This window comes from Dama dama, chromosome 33 (genome assembly GCF_033118175.1).
Source record: "Dama dama isolate Ldn47 chromosome 33, ASM3311817v1, whole genome shotgun sequence".
NCBI lineage: Eukaryota > Metazoa > Chordata > Mammalia > Artiodactyla > Cervidae > Dama > Dama dama.
The window spans coordinates 63,884,600-63,907,667 of NC_083713.1; the positions used below are offsets into that span (position 1 = coordinate 63,884,600).

Below are 23,068 nucleotides of genomic sequence, written 5' to 3' on the forward strand. Positions count from 1 at the left end.
ACAAATAACAACACACAGTCTGGGACTGAAAGAAGTTACCTTTAGGGGAAAAAAAATCCTCGTTTATGGTTTCACTGATTTTCAGAGAATTAATAAAACGATTCGATGCTGAGGTAGTATTTGGAGGTATCTTCTCTTTGAAGCCTTAATGAATAATCAAAAGCACCCTGTTGGGGAGACGGGGACAGCCACACAGATCAGGCAGGTCACAAATGTGGCCAGCGGTGCTGTCCCAGATCCTGACTGCGAAGCCTGCACAGGAGGGAGACATCTCTGAATAAGACATAATTACATGCCCAGGAGGCTCTTACTGTTGGGCTGGTTACACGTTGGGTGATGAACAACACTGCTTCAAAAACACCAAGGGCTTTTTGAAGATCCTTATGCTTGGGGGCTCTTACCAGCAGTTGGCACTCAGCGTAAATGCCATCTCCCAGAATGGATGGCAGACGTGGGCCACCTGTCCCGGCCGTGTTTCATTATTCGGAATAAGGAGAGGAAGGGACTGCTGTCTGCCTGTGGACAGCCTTTCCATGGGCAGGCCAGCCCCTACTCTGATCTGAAGTGATTTAGGCCCTTCTGGGGACCCATCCACATTTGTGTAAAATTTAGTAGGCAGTCTGGGATCCAGAAAGAAGCAATCTGGGCTTTTATGCCAGCTCTGTAACTAACTTCTTGTGGGACCTCTGGGCAAGTTCCCAAGCTTGGTTTTCTTATCTGTAAAATAAGGCAACAGCACAGCTGCCCTATTATCTCCTAGGAGTATCTGCAGAAACAAATGACTCTTATCATTACACAACAGGGTCACAGTTCCTACCATATTATCCGACACACAGGCACAGTCATGCACCCCACTCTCCACAGGCCTCTGAAAGAACACCCACGCTTTGTCCAGGTAGAGACCAGGCACCCCACTGACCCTGATGCAGTGCCTCCCTGTGGAACAGGACAGATCCTTCACTCACAGACCGGTCTTCTGTCCTTGGTACAGGACCCATGATGGAGGAGATCCCACCTCTGGGTGGGTCTTCTCAGGCTCGCTTCCACTGCAGTTTCAAATTTCTAGGCTTAGGCTCTACTGCGTCAGGGCTGTGCTTGTTAAATTTCCTCTCCAAGGCATTCAGCCCAGCACCATATGCATTAATACCCAGGACTTCATGATGATGGATGTGTCAGTTGGTAATAATGTGCATAATCTCTCCCCTCTGAATAGCAAGTGTCAACACATCTTTGTTGTAAAGGCTGGGACCTGACATGTGATAAACCAGGCCATTTAAAACACAAGACTCTCTCTCTCAGGCTCTTTCCTTGTCCTGCTCCAGTCAAACCAAGAACAACCTTCCGGATTCCAGGCACAGGCATAATAAATACCCTGTGCTTTTCGAGGAAGTCAGAGCATACAGATCCCGACTTTGTCATGGCAGAGAACGTTCCCTTTGATAATGGCTAACCACTGGTCTTTAAGTGAAGGACTGATTTTTAAGAGGGAAGCTAAAAATACTCTTTTCCATTCCTTGAAGTAAATCACATGTCTCTTGAAACCTCTTCCCTTCATTCCTCCCTTTCTGAAAACATGGAAGTTAGCAAAATACAAGTGATTAGCCTAATCACACACTTTTGAATCTAAAATGCCACACATAAATATATTTAGAAACGAAAAACAGCCAAAGTGTCTAATTTAGAAGCAAGAGTTTGAAAACAGAAACAATTAAAATACACTGGGAATACAAAGCTGAGGTCTAACTCTTGCCCATCACTTTGGAAACTCCTTCAGGCTTGCTATAATCTCCTCTCCCACCCTCAGTCCACACCTCTTCCCCCACCTCTCACACATTTCCAGAGATCTGCCACCAAACCAGCACTCATCATAATCTGCCCAAGGGAGGCACAGGGAAAGTGGTGAGAGACCAGGAGTCAGGAGACCTGGGTTTGGCCATTTACCAGAACTGAACCACCATCTCTTCCAGAGAGGTCCAAAAAAATTACATGAGATGATGAGGACAAGTGACTCAAGCTATAAAGAGCTGTGTCAGGGTTAGCATTCTTCTTAGGAATTCTCAACCTTGGCAAACCTTTCTTTCATCCCGAGATCACGGCTCAGATGCACTCAGATGGTACCTGCTCTTTCACACTTTTCTCAAGCCAATCACCAATAGCACCATCTCTTCTCCTACTCTTAAGCTGCCTCCCCCCAGCCCACGGACATTGTCCTCCCCACCTACTATTCCCTATCTCCTTAAACAGTGATGAGGGTGCAGTGTCTATGTCCCCAACCTGATTCCCAGTTTCCAGGGAAGGCAAAGACCTAGTCGAATATGTCTCTGAGCACTAGTTTAGATCAACACCATCAGAAACCACAGCAAGATCCTCTAGAGTAATGAAAATAGAAACAAAAATAAACAAGTGGGACCTAATTAAATGTAAAAGCTTTTGCACAATGAAAGAAACTATAAGCAAGGTGAACAGAGAGCCCTCAGAATGGGAGAACATGATAAATGAAACAACTGACAAATAATTAATCTCCAAAATATACAAGCAGCTCAATTCCAGAAAAATGAACAATCCAATCAAAAAGCGGGCAAAAAACCTAAACAGACATTTCTCCAAAGAAGACATATAGATGGCTAATAAACACATGGAAAGGTGCTAAACATCACTCATTATCAGAGAAATGCAAATCAAAACCACAATGAGGTATCATCTCACGCGGGTCAGAATGGCTGCCATCAAAAAGTCTACAAACAATAAATGCTGGAGAGGGTGTGTAGAAAAGGGAATCCTCTTACACTGTTGGTGGGAATGCAAACTGGTATAGCCACTATGGAGAACAGTGTGGAGATTCCTTAAAAACCTGGGATTACCCATGGCTGATTCATGTCAATGTATGGCAAAAACCACCACAATACTGTAAAGTAATTAGAGTCCAATTAAAATAATTAATTAATTTAAAAAAAAATAGGGAACAAACAACAACTTGGAATTGAACTGCCATACGACACAGCAATCCCACTGCTGGGCATACACACCAAGGAAAACGGAATTGAAAGAGACACATGTACCCCAGTGTTCATTGCAGCACTATTTACAATAGCTAGAAAATGGAAGCAACCTAGATGTCCATCAGCATATGAATGGATAAGGAAATTGTGGTACATTTACACAATGGAATATTACTCAGCTATAAAAGGGAACACATTTGAGTCCATTCTATTGAGCTCGATGAACCTGGAGCCTATTATACAGAGTGAAGTAAGTCAGAAAGAGAAAGACAAATACTGTATATTAACACATATATATGGAATTTAGAAAGACGGTACCAAGGATTCTGTATGCAGGACAGCAAGGGAGACCCAGACGCAAAGAACAGACTTTTGGACTATGTGGGAGAAGGAACGGGTGGGATGATTTGGCAGAGTAGCACTGAAGCATGTACATTACCATGTGTAAAACAGATGATCAGTGCAAGCTCGATGCATGAAGCAGGGCAGCAAAAGCTGGTGCTCCGGGACAACCCAGAGGGATGGGGTGGGGAGGGAGGTGGAGGGGGGTTTGGGATGGCGGCGGGGGACACATGTATACCTGGGGCCGATTCATGTCGGTGTATGGCAAAAACCATCACAATATCGTGGGGTAATTATCCTCCAATTACAATAAATACATTAAATAATAAAAAAAGAAGTGCTCAATGTGCATCTGTTAAAATAAACAGTCAGGAGTCCAAAAGGCAAAGACCTCTGAGGTCTGACACAGGCTGCAGAGTAGCACTGAGTCTGAGGATTGTTATAACTGATACTGAAAAAGGGGTGTTTCTCCAGCAAAAGAAACTGTGGAACATGGTGGGAAGTGGCCTGCTTCCGGGGAGACCTGGCCCACAAATAATATAATGTTCTAAAGGAACTGCGCACTGACTGTTTTAATAGGAATCAGCGACCACTATCATAGATTGGGGCGGGGCGGGGGGTGACAGAAGCTTCACATATTATAATACATATCATGCAACTTCACTGGATCCTCGGCAGCAGTCACACGATTTCATGCATGAGTGGACATAGGTCAGATTCAAGTCCTTCAAGAAGTTCCACCTTTGAAATGGTTATGGAGCCCTGCCATGTGATTCAAAAGAAAATTTCACTTCCGAAAACAGTAAAAGCTTTTATGCTGAAAATAATGTCTTACTGTATTTCCTGATTTTAAAAATTAGTTAAATTTTGCCTTTGAGGTATGGTATGTCCGGAGGGTACCACTGCCTCACTGGAACTTCATGCAGTGTCTACCCTAAATGATGTGCACCCCCAAAGTGGGATGTGCAAGGAGATCCAGTGGGATGTAAGGGAAAAAAAAGTGAAAATGTTTGTAGTTTTCAGGTTTTCAGAATACACATAACATTATTACAGTACTGTTCATTCTTTATCAATATATTAACACCCATAGATTGACAGGGGGAGGGGGTGTTCTTGCTCAAATTTTTTTTTCATTGACATGGATGTAACAATTAAAATCAAGCTGAAGGCCAAGGAGCAATCCAGCCCTGAAGAGGTGCTTGCAAATAACCACTTTCCTACTGAGAAAAAAATTTGGCAAGTCAAATTTTCCTAGAAGGAACGGATGGGAAAAGCTGATAAACCACACTAGTGCCTCATTGGTTTTGGTCATTTGCAGTTCTCAATTTAGAAAGAGGAAACATAAAAGAAGAACGGCACGGTCTTCCAGATCCCAGCAGAATGTGAAAAAGGGAAAGTGAATGTCCTCCTTAAAAAGGTGCATAAGAGGAGGCCTTTGATCTCCTGTGTCCTAGACAGAATTTCTGAGTTCAGGGCTCTATATGGCTTCTCCACAAGGGAGTTACCTAACACCCACTTAGGCAGAAACAGAAATATTCCACATTAACTGTAGGAACAGCTTGCCATATTCCACATTAGTTCTGATTCATATTTATTCAGGTCACCTTCACACACCATTAACTCAGTTACTCACCATTAGATACCATATGTGCACCACTGTGGGCCTCTGGGTCTCCAGGAAAAAAATCAATCACCAGGAAACCTATCTAGCCGGTAGGTCTGAAAGTTCAGCTGGTTAAGCATATGGACAGAGACCAGGGCTGAGGCTTAACTCCACTTAGAAGCATTAAAGTGAGAAAGCTTTAAAAAAAAGGAGAAAATCTGGGAAAGGCAGAGGATGCCAGCACAGTGCAGATGTTAGCCAGGTCTTTTCACTTAGATGAATTTTCAGATGTTCCCAAACTTAGCATTCACGAAATTTAAATAGGCTGAATTTTAAAGTCAATATAATATTAGTAGGAATAACTTCGACAGACTGAAAAACATCTAATATATTTAAATTAAGTGAGTTTGTAAAAACATTTAATTAGAAAATCGCCATTTGCAAGCACTGATGAACTAATGGATCTAGGCAATGATTCTTAATAGCTGAGAACATCAAGAAAAACAAGATAAACAGACTTCTGTACCTCCTGAGGGGAGTCCCCAACCACACCTCCAAAGTGGCCTTCCAAAGAGTCAAACCTGAATTTGATCAAGCTGGAATCCCTTATCTACCAATTTCAGAAAAGAGAGTAGGGAGAGAAAGATGGCAAATCACACCATGAGTATGCAATTAATAAAATTCAGACTGTGGGAAACTATAGGATAAATAACCCCGTTTCTTCAACAAATGAACCTCCATTAAGAGACTTATATAGAACATAACCAATAATAACATGTGGATCTTATTTGCATCCTGACTGAATAAACTAAAAAAAAGAAAAAGTGTAGTCTAAGAAATCTGCACACTGTGTATTCAATGTTAAGAATTTAATAATTATTTTCAGGGGTGATAATGGTACTGTGGTTAAACTGTTTTGAGACTTGATAGAGGTACACAATGAAATACTTAGGGATGAAATAATGAAATGTCTTGGATTTGCTTCAAAATAATCTGGGGGTGGGGGACAAAGAGGAAATATGGCTGGCCACGAGTTGATAACTGGTGAAGCTGGGTGAGGGGCTCGTGATAGTAATCTTTTATTAGATATTCTCCATGATAACATACACAAGTCACCATATTTTATTCTGAGAAAAGCTTTCAAACACTCAGAAGCGTTCAAACATTTTTCTTTTTTTGCTGTCCAGGCTAACGATTTTGATGTCTCCTAATTTCTCATCACTCGGATTGCTATAATCACAGGATTGATTGTACGTAGGGGAATCATCCTGATTCTTCAATAGTCGCCTAATCAGTCACCTTATCTTGGGGGTTTCCAGGCAAGTCATCCACTCACAGACATGTTATTTCTTCTGGCTCTGGAGCTCTCAGGGACACACTCAATACACAATTCTCCCACTCGATGAGTGGGCTCCTTCCTCCCAATATTCCTGGTCCTTCTCATTCTTCTTCAGCAGACAACTGCTGAGGACTGGGTCAGGATGAATGAGATCCCTCCCTCGCCCTCCAGCATGAGGTTAAAGGACCTTGCCAGCTGCTTTGCGCTCGGCTGAACAGGACTCCGAGCAGTCACATTGTGGGCGTGGGACCCTGTGTGCTGGACTCTCAGTGTGTGCTGGGACTTTTCATGCAGCATTTCCACTAATCCTCACAACTACCTTAGGAGGAAGGGACTGCTGTTGCCACCTTCCAGAAGGGCAAACTGAGGCTCAGAGAGATCAAGACACCTGCCTAAGGTCACCCTGTGAGTTATATGGCAGAACCAGGATTGGAACAAAGCTCTTCACCATCACTCTATGAAAGTGAGTGTCTCTGACAGCTTATTTAGGAAAGAGACTTTATCATACATATCTTTTTTTTTTTCTCGCCAAGTGGTCTTTGACATACTCCTATTGTGGCAACATTTTTATTGTTCTTTATTTTTACCTTTACCCCAACTTTAGTTTATCTTGAGACATTGTCCTACACAGGCATATTTCCTGGGCATCCTCCCTACCCTTCATTTAATACAAAGATTAGCTCAGCACATATCCCTCTGGTGGTAGAGACAGCTGGTAGTTACACTTCTCTTCTTATGAACAGAACTCTACTTCTATTTAGGGCATAAATACTTCCAGATAAAAGGTCACATTTCCCAGTCTCCTTAGCAATTAGGGTAGGTCAGGACTGTATACAACTCTCAAGAAAACTCTGAAGAGGGGAGGGGGTCTGGGGAGAATGGACACATATACATGTATGGCCGAGTTCCTTCACTGTCCACCTGAAACTATTACAACATAGTTAATCGGCTAGACCCCAATACAAAATAAAGAGTTAAAGAAAAAGAAAGAGGGCTGCCTCACCAGAGATGTTTCCTTTCTATTCTTCCCTCTTTCTCTTGTGTCCAAAGTGGACTGAGGACCTAATGGTTGGAGTTTCAGCATCTATACTGGATCAAAAGATAAATTTGAGGATGGGTGGGCTTCCTCCGTGGCTCAGTAGTAAGGAATCTGCCTGTAAGGCAGGAGATGCATGACAACCCACTCCAGTATTCTTGTCTGGAGAATCCCATGGACAGAGGAGCCTGGCGGGCTACAGTCCATAGGGTTGCAAAGAGTCAGACACGATGGAAGCAAGTGAGCACACAGGAACACACGCACATCATTATGGTGGAGTAGAAAGACAAAAGCAGGCTGGATCCCAGATGACAGGCCACTAAAGCAGCCCTGAGTTGCCTGTCTTTCTTAAGTGAGAGAAAATAAAACCCTTAATTTATTTGTGAAATTATTTGTGTCTGTGTGATCTAACATTCACATTTGAAAGCAGTTCCAAATTTAGTTAACACATCCATCCATTGCAACACTCCAATTTGGGGAAACTTTAATGCCAACATTTTATCTATGCAGTTACTCATTTGACTGGCATTTCTTCTAACACTGCTGAGGTCACTCTTCCCTTTTGCATTTTCCATCAATGGCTTGTTCAAACATTTCATATATTGCCTCTGACAGCTGCTCAAACCCTGACACTTAACTGGCTCTCTACAGTCTGGTCACAAGCTAATTCTGCACATTTAGAAATAACCCATTATTTTACTTTGCTTCAAATTTTTTGCTCTGACACCCTTTTGAGGATTTCTGCCAGCATACCAAAATGTTCCCAGTGCTTACTGTTATGTGATTCCGGCTGATAACAAGGTGCTCCTTGCACCTTATCTCACCTTCCACAAGACCGCTGCTGCTCAGCACAGCTTCTGCTGAACTTTCTTTATTTTCTCTATTAAGACCAATATGACCTCATTGTATATGCCCCGAGCGAAAAAATACTAGATTTATCTTTCTTTTAACAACATTTTTCAAAATCTAAGTTTCTGTATTTCTTCTTCCTCCTGAGAATGTTCAATATTTTTCAACTCCAGTGGGTTTATTATTTTTCTCTAGTGTTACATCATTATGGGTTTTTCATTTCTTATTGTCATACCCTATTCATGTGTTGATATATACTTATAAATACCCAACCTTACGTGTGTCTTTAAAAAAAATTATTCACAGAGGCTTCCCTGGTGGTTCAGTGGCTGGGAATCTGCCTGTCAATGCAGGGGACACAGGTTCAATTCCTGGTCCAGGAAGATCCCACATGCTATGGAACAACCTAGCCCATGAGCCACAACTACTGAGCCCATGCTCTAGAGCCCGTGATCCACAACAGAAGTCACTGCAGTAAGAAGCCTGTGCACCGCAGCTAGAGAGTAGCCCCAGCTCTCCACAACTAGAGAAAGCCCATGTGCAGCAACAAAGACCCGTGCAGCCAAAAATGAATAAACAAACATGCTACTCGATCAGCAGCTGATAATTTCTCCAATGGGGAGCCAGAAGTGAGGGCCTTCACCTGGCACAGGGAAGGATCAGGTGATTAATAACCTTCTAGCCAACGTTTTATTCTTCATTCTCTTTGGATTTAATATATACTGTGGTATATACATGCTGTCTTGACATAAATGCTGACCTGGAATTTTTAATGTTCATTTGATATTGGCTTGTTTTTTTGGCCAGTTACTGGGATTCAGATTCTTCTGCCCATACTGCTGTTTAGTACCTAAAATTATTTTGAGAAAGGGAAGAAATGACAGAGTCTGAAGGAGAAAAGTACAGTCAGTTCTGCTAAAACACATGTTTCTTCAATGCCAATAAGCTTCTGCATGAGGGGTAAGTAAGGAGTGATGTGAACAGAGCATGTTAGTGGCTTTCATACACGATTTCCCCCCCAGCACATTAATGTTCTATAGAATCAGAAACGTCAGTTGAATGCAAAAGAAAACTCACTCAGCTGAATGCACAAGCCACAGAGGAACAGAGGACTGCACGTTCTCCCTCCTGGCTCAGTGTGGCCACAGGCTCCATCTGGGAAGTGCTCCCGTGGGGTTCTCCTCCATCACTGTGCATCTGATCCTGTTTCCATAGAAGCGGAAGGAGCCTCTAATCACCTTAACTTCCCCTCTTTCCCAAGCATACTGATTTGACCTTCTTAAAGGTAAAGTTATATATTTATTATAGTATTTACTACTTAGGCTTTAAATGTATCGTTTCCAACTCTGCTGCAGTTTTTATTAGGAGTATTATCTTTATATAATGGCTGCGGTTCACAGTATTCAGATTTGTAGTCGCCTGCTCTGACCCTTTTTTTCTCCTAAGTTCTGTTATTTTCAGTCTGTGATTTTGCAGTTGGAGATGTCTTGGAAATATAGATATGATACAGCAGAAGTGCTTGCACATCCAGCCTCAAAAAGGTAATGGCAGCACCAAAATAAACAGGAATTTAAAATAAACATGTCCTCCATGAACACGGTATTTTCACAATATTGAATCACAGCAAGATCCTCTATGACCCACCTCCCAGAATATTGGAAATAAAAGCAAAAATAAACAAATGGGACCTAATGAAACTTAAAAGCTTTTGCACAACAAGGGAAACTATAAACAAGGTGAAAAGACAGCCTTCAGAATGGGAGAAAATAATAGCAAATGAAGAAACAGACAAAGGATTAATCTCAAAAATATACAAGCAACTCCTGCAGCTCAATTCCAGAAAAATAAATGACCCAATCAAAAAATGGGCCAAAGATCTAAACAGACATTTCTCCAAAGAAGACATACAGTTGGCCAACAAACACATGAAAAGATGCTCAACATCACTCATTATCAGAGAAATGCAAATCAAAACCACAATGAGATACCATCTCACTCCGTCAGAATGGCTGCAATCTGAAAGTATACAAACGCTGGAGAGGGTGTGGAGAAAAGGGAACCCTCTTACACTGTTGGTGGGAATGCAAACTAGTACAGCCACTATGGAGAACAGTATGGAGGTTCCTTAAAAAACTGGAAATAGAACTGTCATATGACCCAGCAGTCCCACTCCTGGGCATACACAACGAGGAAACCAGATCTGAAAGAGACATGTGCACCCCAATGTTCATCGCAGCACTGTTTATAATAGCCAGGACATGGAAGCAACCTAGATGCCCATCAGCAGATGAATGGATAAGGAAGCTGTGGTACATATACACCATGGAATATTACTCAGCCATTAAAAAGAATTCATTTGAACCAGTCCTAATGAGATGGATGAAGCTGGAGCCCCTTATATAGAGTGAAGTAAGCCAGAAAGATAAAGAACATTACAGCATACTAACACATATATATGGAATTTAGAAAGATGGTAACGATAACCCTATATGCAAAACAGAAAAAGAGACACAGAAGTACAGAACAGACTTTTGGACTCTGTGGGAGAAGGTGAGGGAGGGATGTTCTGAGAGAACAGCATTGAAACATGTATATTATCAAGTGTGAAACAGATCGCCAGTCCAGGTTGGATGCATGAGACAAGTGCTCGGGGCTGGTGCACTGGGATGACCCTGAGGGATGGGATGGGGAGGGAGGTGGGAGGGGGGATCAGGATGGGGAACACATGTACACCCATGGCTGATTCATGTCAATGTATGGCAAAACCACTACAATATTGTAAAGTAATTAGTGTCCAATTAATAAAAATAATTGGGGAAAAAAATAAAATAAATGTGTGTTTATAGACATTAGTTATTGAGTCATTAAAAACTTTTTTTAAAAGCTGGGATCTGACTTCACAAATATTTTATAGTTTAGAAGATCTAGGAGCTTGAGGTCTTATACACCAGAGGATTGGCCAGAATTAAATAGGTGAACAAAGAACCCCTGAAAAACTGACCCAGTTACATTCAGCACATTTACTTTAAAGCCAGGCCATAGGCAAGCCCTCAAGGAGAGTGGAAAAGCGTAGGACTGGAAGCAGTGACTCCCCAGAGGGACAGCTGAAAAAACAAGCGATTCAGGGAGAGCTGGCATTTGAGTTTCAGGTCCACCACTTCTTTCTTAAAGGGCCAGATAATTAATATTTTAGGCTCTCTGAACCAATACATAAATTCAGTAAAGTTGCAAGATACAAAATAAATACACAAAAATCTGTTGTACTTCTATACACTAATAATGAGCTATCAGAAAGAGAAATTAAGAGAATGCCATTAACAATTGCATCAAGAAGAATAAAATACTCAGGAATGAATTTAAGCAAGGATGAGAAATAGCTGTATAACTGAAAACGACAAGATGTTAATGAAAGAAACTGAAGAAGACACAAACTGAAAGATACTCTGTCCTCATGGGTTGGGAGAATATTGTTAAAATGTTCATAATGCTTGAAGGAATCTATAGATACTATGCAATTCTATCAAAATTGCAATGGCCTTTTCCACAGAAATAGAACAAAGAGGCCTCAAGTTTGTAAGGAATCATAAAAGACCCCCAATTAGTCAAAGCAATTTTGATAAAGAACAAAATTGGAGGTATCAAACAACTTGATTTCAAACTGTATTACAAAGTTCTAATAATTGAAACAGTGTGGTACTGGCATAAAAACAGACACAGAGATTAATGGAACCGAACAGTGAGCCCAGAAATAAGCACATGCAAATATGGTCAATTAACTTATGACAAAGAAACCAAGAATATACAACTGGGAAAGGAGTCTCTTCAATAAACGGTGATGGAAAGATTGGACAACCACATGCAAAAAAATGAAACTGGACCACTATCTTAGGCCATATACAAAAATTAACTCAAAATGGATTAAAAACCTCAACATAACAAAGGAAGTTATAAAAGTCCAAAAAGAAAACATGGGAGGTAAAGTTCTTGACATTGGTCCTGGCAATGATTTTTTGAGTTTGACACCAAAAACAAAATCAAAAATAAACAATTAGGCCTCCATAAAACGGAAAAGCTTCTGTATAGCAAAGCAAACCATCCAGAGAATGAAAAGGCAACCTACTGAGTGGGAGACAGTATTTGCAAATCATATATCTGATAAGGGGCTAGTATCCAAATATACGTAAAGTACACATACAAGTCAGTAGCAAAACTCCCCAAAACAATCAGATTAGAAAATGGGCAGATCTGAATAAACATTTTTCCAAAGAACATATAGAGATGACCAACAGGTATGTAAGATGTTGACATCATTAATAATCAGGGAAATGCAAATCAAAAACACAAGGAGGTGCACATCAAATTAATAATTAGGGAAATGCAAATCAAAAACACAGATCAAAAACACCTCACACCTATTGGAATGGTTATTATCAAGAAGACTAGAAATAAGTAATGGAGAGGATGTGGAGAAAAAGGAACCCCTATACACTATTGATAGGAATGTAAATAGTGCAGCCAGCCATTATGGAACACAGTATGGAGGTTCCGCCTCAAGATTATCACATGATCCAAAAATTCCACTTCTGAGTGTTTGCTGGAGAAAACAAAAGTACTAATTTGAAAAGTATTGCACTCATGCTTATTGCAGTATTATTCAAAACAGCCAAGATATGGAAGCAACCTAAATGTCCATGGATGGATGAATGGATAAAGAAAACGTGACACACGCATACACAAAACAGAATACTATTCAGCCTTTAAACAAAACGGACATTCTGACACCTTACAACATGGATGAACCTTAAGGACACTATGCTAAGTGAAACAGTAAGAGAGACAGAAAAAGTCAAATACTGTCTGATCTGTCTTATATGTGGAATCTAAAATCATGTATTTCTCACATGTCACAGCTTACTGTTTTTTAAAATTTGTTTTCAACCATTTAAAACCATAAAAACCAGGCTTAGATTAGGGGCCGTATCAAGGCAGGTGGTGGGTCTGGGGGTCAGAGTTTGCCAACCTTGATTTAGAGCTCTGAGATGTATTAAGGATGAGATGAACCACTGTATTACAAATAACAATTGGATACAAAGTGGCAAAAGTAGACAATGGCAGTATTGACAAGAGCCTGGGGTGACCAGGGAAGACAATTTCAAAAGCAAATCTTTTAGTACAGTACAGATCAACAGCTAGATTAGTAACTGGTCTTAGACTAATTTTTCTTTCACTGCCTGATTTAAATTAGACGTATTGGTCTTACATGAAAAATAGAAAGTTCACTAAATTATTTACTGTTGTTTAAGAAGACAGAAAATTAATGCTGTATCAATGTTAAAAGCTAATCACACCTACTCTCTTCATGTACAGCGTCTATCACTGCTCATTGTTTCTTCTGTAACAGAAGAGGGAAAAGTAGTTGGTCAGCTAAAAGTAGACAAAAATGAAAGGGGATACCTATATGTCAGTAATGTTTTATTTTAACCAAAAACTGTAACACTATATCTAAACTTGGTGTTGTGTAACTTAAAAATACTTGTAGAGCAATATAAGTGAAGTCGATCAGTCGTATCCGACTCTTTGCTATCCCATGGATCATAGCCTACCAGGCTCCTCTGTCCATGGGATTTTCCAGGCAAGAATACTAGCATGGGTTACCATTTCCTTCTCCAGGGGATCTTCCTGACCCAGGGATCGAACCTGGGTCTCCTGCATCGCAGGCAGACGCTTTACCATCTGAGCCACCAGGGAATCGCCAGAGCAATATAAACACAGCCTCAAAACTCATGAATTTCCCATTATTTTACTGTTGTTTCAACCACCCATAACTGAATAGCGAATCATTTTTCAGAGGACTCGCTTTGATCAAATCCTTCCCGAGTAACAACCTAAGTTTGTACATAAGTGACTGTTCTTAATTTTCACATTTATATTTTATCAGTTGATGTAACATTCAATGAAATTATGTAATTACAACACACGTATGTGGCCGTAACAGGTTAGGTAACAGACCCACCTGATGCTAGAGATGCACACGATTCAAACTGTGGGTGCAGAAGTACTGGCCACTGTGAGGAGGGCTCAAATTTCAAGGCTTTCTGGGTTCAGCACGTTCGACAAGGAAATAGCAGATGTGGGTTACTCAGGTCTTTGAGAAGTGGGGCTGGTCAAGAGATCTTTCCGCCTACTCTCAACTTTTCAGTATATCCTCAAGTCTCTGGAATGCCTTAGAATCATCTGGGGGAGGCACAGGCTAAAAAAATTTAAGTCTGGCTCCCCGCTCCCCCATCTCTACCAAAATGACACAGAAGACCTGTAATCCTCTGGCCACACCCAGCGTTCCTTCATTCAGATCTCCAGATGTACTTGCTTTTTGCCCAGCTCCGGATGACTCTGATGCATATTATCTTTGAAAACTATCCTTTATTTATTTATTTACTTAATTTTTATTGGTGTATAGTTGCTTTATGGGCTTCCCAGGTGTCTCAGCGATAAAAAATCTACCTGCAATGCAAGAGACACGGGTTTGATCCTTGGTCGGGAAGATCCCCTAGAGAAGGAAGTGGCAACCCACTCTAGTACTCTTGCCTGGGAAATCCCATGGACAGAGGAGCCTGGCGGGCTATAGTCCACGGGATCACAAAAGAGTTGGACATGACTTAGTGACTAAACAACAACACAACAACAAAACATTTGCTCTAAAATGTTGGGCTAGTTTCTGCTGTAGAGCAAAGTGAATCAGCTACACGTACACATATATTCCCTCTTTTTTGGAATTCCTTCCCATTTAGGAAAATCACCCTTTAAAGAGGCTTGCCTGGCAGTCTGATCCTTCCCATAAGACACAATAGTGACGGTCAGCCTTGGTTGTACCCTGTAGTCACCTGGGGAGGTTAGACAGAGATTTTGATATAACCGGTCTGGGGCAGATGGGTCCTGAGCACTGGGAGTTTTGACGGCTCTTCAGGTAACTCTAGGAGCAGTAGCAGCTGGGGCTGAGAACCACCACCACACTCCAAGGCAAATATTAACCACGGGGCCAGCTCGTAAAGATGCTTCTAAACTTCCCCAAACCCAAATTAATTCACACAACCAGGGTTTAGTAGGCAAATAATGGTTTTCAACAAAAATACACATTTCTAGTGTGTGTATGTGTTTTTTCTTTCCCCCCATAAAATACCTATATTCATACTGAAGCAGGGCCCAGGGAATGCACAGTGAAAAATCAACTTGTAAAGGATTGCAAATTGCAATGATGGACAGAACAAGCCTATGAAAGCCAAGTTCCTGAGTTGATTGCAAGGTTTGAAGCAGCTAAGACTAAGATATGCATTTGAGAGCCTGGGCAGGATTTTAGATAAATGTTTCCATTTCTAAAGCCAATCACTCTTTTCAGACATTTATACGGGTACCTGGAATCAGTCATTCTAGAAAGTCATTATAATCAGGCCAGAGACATGAATTCAAACTTCCCATGATTCAAGCAGAATTCAAAACTTGTTTCCACAAAACTATGACACTGGCTCTTCTATTTGTAAGGATTTTTACTGGAATTGGGGGGAGGCGGCAGGTGTACATAAAAAAAGAATATTCCGGCCCCTCTCAAAAAAGGCAACTTTCATTATTCTTAGTTTTCTTACCTTATCTTATTATTGCTCATAGAATGCATCACTATACGACTATACTATGTAGCTACTTAGTGGTTTATCATCACCTTTTTTCTTATTAAAATATAAACTCCATGAAGGCAAGCTTAGGACCTATTTACTCTTGCAGTACCAGACCCTGGAACAATGTTTGGCATACAAGCATTCAGTCTGAATGAATGAATGAATGAAACAAGGTTCTTGCCTTCTGGAAAGTTAGAAAGGGAGTCTAACCCACTGAGCCGCAGTGGGGTGAATGCAAAGCAGCTGAATGTGGCAACATTTAATTCTATGTTTGACAGCAAAAGCAATACAGAATTGAGGCATAATCACAAAAGAAGGTGGCTTCCATTCTCAGACAGCAGCAATGCTTACACCCTCCTCTTGTGAGATCTACCCAGCATGTGTGCCCGGAAGTGAAGAAGAAACGGAAACATGGAGCAGACAGGTGGCTTACTGACAGCCATAGCGCTGGGAGGTGAGCGGGTGCAGGGGGTGGTCTGCCCTCCTCTTTCTTAAATAGACTCACTGAAGCACACGCGAGCCTAGGGAGCGTGTACGTACATTTCAGGGGCCTGAAACAGAGACGACTGTTTTTCCTTAAAAAGCTAACCTATGGGATGGGGAGGGAGGTGGGAGGGGGGGATCAGGATGGGGAACACATGTAAATCCATGGCTGATTCATGTCAATGTATGGCAAAAACCACTACAATATTGTAAAGTAATTAGCCTCCAACTAATAAAAATAAATGAAAAAAATAGAAGTACAAAAAATAAAATAAAAAGCTAACCTAGGTGCAACCACAAATGCTGAGTACTGGTGTGACATCATAAGGTAATAATAGTTACTGTTTGCTAAGCAAGTACTACGTGCCTGCCATGCCAATGTGTATTTCTAGTTTGCTCCTTTCCACAACGCTTTGTGTGTGCGTGCAGAGTCATCTCCCACTCTTTGAGACCCCATGGGCTGCAGCCCATCAGGCTTCTCTGTCCATGGAGTTTTCCAGGCAAAAATCCTGGAGTGGCGTACCATTTCCCCTTCCAGGGGATCTTCTCGACCCAGGGATCAAACCCACGTCTCTTGCATCTCCTGCACTGGCAGGCAGATTCTTTACTTCTGAGCCACCTGGGAATCCCATAATCCTCTGAGATGAGCATCATCATCCCTGTTTAGCAGATGAAGTTTTAAAAACTTCTTGAGTCAAGTAGATGTGGGAGAGGACGGACTAGAAGGCGATCTCGTAAACCCTTTCTTGGTGCTAAAACTCTGAGTCTGAATGACACTTTCCTTGACTTAGAGGAAAGGAAGCCGCAGCAAGCTTTCCTTGAAACTCTGTGGCAGACACTAAATGAACCACTCCCTGACCTTCCTTATTTCACTTCTGCAGCCCTATGACCCAGGCACTGTTGGTGTCATTCTTGTTTTACAGATGAGAAAGCTGGGTTTATGGAGGTTTAAAGGTGCTCAGCGACTTCACTTTCCCTTTTCACTTTCATGCGCTGGAGAAGGAAATGGCAACCCACTCCAGTGTTCTTGTCTGGAGAATCTCATGGACGGGGAGCCTGGTGGGCTGCCGTCTATGGGGTCGCACAGAGTCTGACACGACTGAAGTGACTTAGCAGCAGTAGCAGCAGCAAAGGTTCTCAGAGCACATGACGGAGTTAAGAGCAAGTCTAGAGTCCATGGTGAATTCACTCACTGCAGAAATGCAACTTCAAGATGCCAATCACTTTTTTTTTCCACTTTCACTGTAAAATGCAGGAGTTGCTACTGAGAGGGGCTGGAATAGACAGCACATCCCCCTGGCCACAGGTTCACATTTCACTTCGAAGAAGATTATTTTGTGCCCCCTGTGGCCAGAGTCTGGCTGGGCACCAGGTTCAAATGTGAACAAGACCCGCAGTGCCTGCCCTCAGGAAGCCTGCCGTCCAGCCTACAGCTGCTTGCTGGTACAATGAGTCCCAGTCCGACCGGAGGCAGCACTTGCCCACAGAACCACTTGCTCTGGGTTTCCTGGTGCTGGCGGGCTGCCTCCGTCTGCTGGTCTGCCTGCACAAAATGTAATTCTTTGAACTCTATATCCAGCTGGAGGAGGGGAGCCCTAGAGTTACAGATGTTTCCTCCCAAGGACGAGAAACTACTTAGACTGAGACCTCTGTGTCTGATCCCGAGCCGTGACTCATCAATCTTTCGGGTCATGGCCAGAATAACACTGCCTTCTTATCTTATTCCTGAAAGGACAGAACTAGAAAGGGAACACTTGACCCTGGAGACAAGGAACACGAGCAAGTCATCACAGGATAATAAAATACTCAGAACAAACACATGTGCGTTTCTGCAAGGCCCTGAGCAAATATTTCTAAACTGTTTCATCAAGCCCTTGTTAACTCATCACGGCCAAAAGCTAAAAATAGGGAAAGAGGATCAAGACACACATGACGACAGGATGGATGAGCAGAGGAGAGTGGAGAGTGTAGAGATCAGAAAAAGAGAGAAAGGCAGAGGTGAAGAGGAGGCAAGGCAAGAGGCTTGAAGTCATGTGGACCCGCACATAAGTAAGGATTCAAAGTGGGAAGGACTCAGGAATCACCCGGTCCCATCAACCACAGAGAGCCTCCCAACAATTTACAGTGATTACTATATACCACGCACGCCACTAAATGTTTTCATGTCTAACAATGATCTCCAGTAATCCAGATAACCCTGTGAGTGGTATATTACTCTCCCCATTTTACAGCTGGGGACACTGAGGCTTAGATGAGTTCAGTGTCAGGTAAAAGAGCACACAGTGAGTAACTGGCAGACCCTGAAAATGAATACTGGTCTATCTCTGAGGTCTGTGCTCATCACTGCTGGGTCCTGCCTCTAAGGTTCTATAGACATGTCTATGGCCAAGCAGCCTGTGAAATCTGACTTTGAGGGTAAATAAGAGAGACAAATCTTAGAAGATGAGAATCGCACCACAGGCTCTGCTTCCCAGATGATGAGCCCTGAGCCCACATACTCTGCCCCAGTCACATGGTTCCCGTCTCCTCTCTCTGGCTTTAGGGCCTGGGTGCTGCAGGAGCCAGTAAGAACCAGATGCCAAATCCCTTTTCTCCTACATCTTTCATGCACTCTGTACTGACAGTGTTCGAGAGCCAGCTGCAAAGGAGAAATATTTCCAGGGCCCAGATCCACTGTCACGGAACAATTAGAAGGGGTGAATTTGTACTGAGCCTCAGTAAGCAGGTACCTGGCACACTGGCTTACCCTCCTGCCAAGAGCAAGAGATTTCCTGTGTCTGGAGGCCTAAGTGGGGTCTGGAGTGGAGGGCTAGCAAAAGCTCCCAGGTGTGTGCTGGGTATAGTAGATGCCACATGGACTTTGTTGAGAACTGTGCTGGAATAAAGCCCTTGGTCCCTGCTTGGACTCATCTGCTGATCAGGCCAGTATGAGCATGAGCCAGTTCTCTGTAAAAGAGAAGCTGCAGGCAGGTCTGTTCCAGGCAACAGGTGGAAAAAGAGGATCATATCGAGAAAAACTGATCAGTGTTGATGGCGGGAACCTCTGAATGACCAAGGTGCATCAGGTGGGGGAGGCAAGGTCCTGGGGGACACACATTTTTTATGTTTTCTCTCTCAATACTGCTAATGAAGTGTTCTATCTCCGAAGTGTCATCTGACTGTGATAAAGAGAAAAGGGTAAGTGAATATGCCACAGACTCAAAGCTCACTTCGCTCTCCTCCTGCCTTGTCACAGGAATCCCAATACCCTTGAGGTCCCTGGAATCGTGACTGATGGCCAATCACAAACATCCCTTCCTCCACCTTCCCTGACTCCCTTGTGACCATGTGATGCCAATCAGAAAAGAGCACACATCAGGGGGAGATGAGCAGGGGGTGCTGCTGTGTCTGATAAAAGGAACAGACATGGCTGGCTCCATCCTCTTCACCCCCCTTTCTGCTTTGACCACAAATAAGATGCTTGGTGCTGCAGCAGTTCTTGTGACCAACAGCTAGCCCACTAAGGTAAGGGTGGGGGGGGGGGGTGTCAAGCAGAAAAACAGAAGCAGCCTGGGTCCTTAGTGACCCTCAAGAGGAGAAATGCCCCTGCCATGGGCTGTTGACTCCCAGGTGAAAAGTAAATTCTTATCTGCCCCACTGCTGGCGAGGTACCCTGCCCACTCCTGCTGAATGAACTTCTACTGGGTCTGAAGCAATGGGTCTTGGGCATACCTGTGTAGCATGTGGTAGTTTAAAAGGTATTTTCTCAACTATATCTTGTTTGATTTTTATGTCAGCCCCCTAAAATAGGTGAAACAGAGGCTGTGAGCTCGTCTGAAGGATAAGGACATGGCTTAGCATGTGAAGCCATTAGGTCAGAGCGCTGAGATGACTAGTGGCAGAGCTGGGGTCTGAGTGCCCTGAGCTCGTATCACCTTGGACAGCATTGGTACAAAGATGCACCCTGCCGATGGCTGCCAGCTGAGTTCCATTTCAGGGGGCAGTTATCCTTGGATTATGATCCTGCAAGAGTCAGCACATGATCACAAAATAAAAGTAAGCAAAACTAATCTTTTGTGTCCTGGCTTCAGCTGAAGGATGGGAAGAGGCCTGCTAGTTACAATAGCATCAGACAAGTCACTGAGTAAGAATGGGGAGCAGCTTTCTCCTTCCTGAGGTTCCTGCAAACCAGGAGATGTGCTGTACTGGGGGTCATCAAGGAGGAATTATTACCTGCCCCAAACGGTGAGGAATTTGTACAGGAAAGTGGCTACACCTCCCCTTCTCCTTCAAGTTGTTACCAAACTGCCCCTGGTTTGAGTTATCCAACTGCCAATTCATTCCAGGTAAACATCATGCCTAAGTTAACAAAATAAAAAGACACTGTCTGATTTAGGACAAAGTCTCTATAGCAGCTGATGAGCTATAGCAAATCTAGTAAAGGATCTAAATATTTTAAAATACAGAAAGAGGGAAGGAAGAAGAGGGAAAGAAGAGGGGAGGATTAAAGGAAGGAAGAGGGGGAGAGAAGGAAGAAGGAGGGGAAAGGGAGGGGAGAAAAGGGGGAAGGAGGAAGAGAGGGGAGGGGAGAAGCGGGGAGACAGGAAGGGACAGAAGGAGACAGGGAAGAAGAAAGAAAAATCTTTGAACTGGATGCATCCCTTCTTTGGCAGGGGTTCAAATTCCATGTCTCCCAGGCCCATTTTCCTCCTGGTAAATGCAGGTAACAGTGCTCCTTACAAAGTGGTGGGGAGGCCCTGTGTGTCTGTCATCACTCATTGCAAGTGCACTGGCACCATCTGGAGATCTGGCCAAACCCTGGCAGCCTTTGAGGACCTGGAATGACCACCGGTTGGTCTGGATCCACAGGGCTGTACGCTGCCCTACTCCATTCCCTAAATGGCTAATGGTCGTGACCTCTCGGGGTGTGTTGAGGAAGAGCTACAGAACCCTATGGGGGAGCCCCCTGCTGACTCCCACTGCAAGCCCCCTGCTGTCTTAAAATCCACCCACTCCCCCCACCAGCAGTTTGGGCAGAGGATGGAAATACTGGGTGAAAGACAGTGCTAGTGGCTTCCTAAGCCCCTTCCCTCTCACCACCACCACCCCCGGCCCACCCTCCCCCTCCTTCACTTGAGCTGTGAGTTGTGGCTTCATTAAGGAAATCAGATGGAGTCCCCCTAACCCACACATGAACTATCACTCACCTCTTATAGGGGCCACTCTTATCCTCCAAGTACTGACATCTTCAAAATCCATTTGGGCCCATGGGAGTACTCTCCCACTTAGTTTTTAAACTTCATTTTTAAATACTCCTCCCCACCCCCCGCCACTTTTCTCTTTCTAGGTCAGTATTTCTGTCTCACCTATTAAGGCAGATATGCCTTTGCAAGTCCTGATATTCAAGTAGGTTCCTGATAACTGGTTCTACAACAACTGTTTCAAATACAATGAAAACGGGCAGGTTTCATCTTTGGGTCTGGGGCAGAAGCAAATGGTTTCACCCATTCAGTTTAAGTTGCCACACAGAATCCCATAAAACTTTACCTTGAAATCTATACATCATAGATATAATCAGGTTCCTGGGATTTGAGGGGATAGGCAGGAGAAAGAGGAAGAAGTTATGGAGAGAGTCCATTTCTTGGGAGATGGTCCAGTGTTGGGGCTGAAGTATACAACCCTTCAATTCAATCTTGATTCAGCCATTTATTATGTGTGGGGTCTTAATCTCTGTTTGCCTCAGTTGCTCACTCGAAAATGTCTGAGCCACCAAGGGAGTCTCAAAAATATGGAGTGGGTAGCCATTCTCTTCTCCAGGGGATCTTCCTGACCCAGGGATCGAACCTGGGTCTCCTGCATTATAGGCAGATTCTTTACCATCTGAGCCATGAGGGGAGCCCCACTAATGGTACTGACTTGATAGAACTGTTGTGAGAATCACACCTGGTATATAGAAGTCCTCAAATATTAGCTATGATCATCATCTCCCCAAGGAGCTCAAAGTAGTTAAAAACAGAATCAGAGAAGAGAGATGCAAAGCCAGCTAGCTGTAAAAATTTCAACTGACTATAGATAACTGCAGTCTTCCCTGAAGCTCCCTCAAGCCCTAAGATTGGACCAGGATTCTTGGCGGGGGGGAAGTCCTGAGTTATCTTGAGTACAGACAGACTCACTCAGTGCTAAGGGATGCACAGCCAGATTTTATGAGCATATGCTGTTTATATGAATTTTACTTAAGTATAAAATTGTATATAGATACTAAATATGATTTTGAGAAGCATACATATTACTACATTAAAAAAAATCTTCTCAATTGGTTTATAGGTTTCTCGAAGGTCATAATACCTCTTCTTATAATAAAATGATAACTTTTGCTTCCAGAAACACTTGACATTGTAAATGATGCTCCCAATCTGTATTTTTGCTATAAAACTCCACCAACCAGCTCTGTCCTTGCAAGGCCTGTTTCAAAGTCTCAATGACTGGCTTTGTGCTGATGCAGACGTCATACAGGGCAAAGTTCATGGTGTCAGTTCTCACCAAGACCAATTCCTTGGGGATTCAGGCTAGCCTGGGAAGTCAGCTGGGAGCTAGCTCACACAGACACCTCGTATACCTGGTCTCTGATGCAGTGAACACAGCACCAGGAAGAGGGCAAACTTCCTTCAACTGGCCCAACACACTCAAGTGGCTTATTTGATTACCCCTCTCAGATTTATAATCCGAGTTGCCTCTAACCTCATTTTAAAACAACACATCTACCTGGCTATT

General features: G+C 43.0%; 1 protein-coding gene and 1 non-coding gene across 9 annotated transcripts in view; both read right to left on the reverse strand.

Moving 5' to 3' along the window:
* The window catches only part of MGAT5 (alpha-1,6-mannosylglycoprotein 6-beta-N-acetylglucosaminyltransferase), a 389,158-nt gene that overhangs the window by 69,070 nt on the left and 297,020 nt on the right, over positions 1 to 23,068 (reverse strand). The gene's annotated exons all lie outside the window — the stretch shown is intronic.
* Positions 13,844 to 13,916, reverse strand: TRNAR-GCG (transfer RNA arginine (anticodon GCG)). Its single transcript has one exon. It is a non-coding gene; the product is annotated as a tRNA-Arg (tRNA).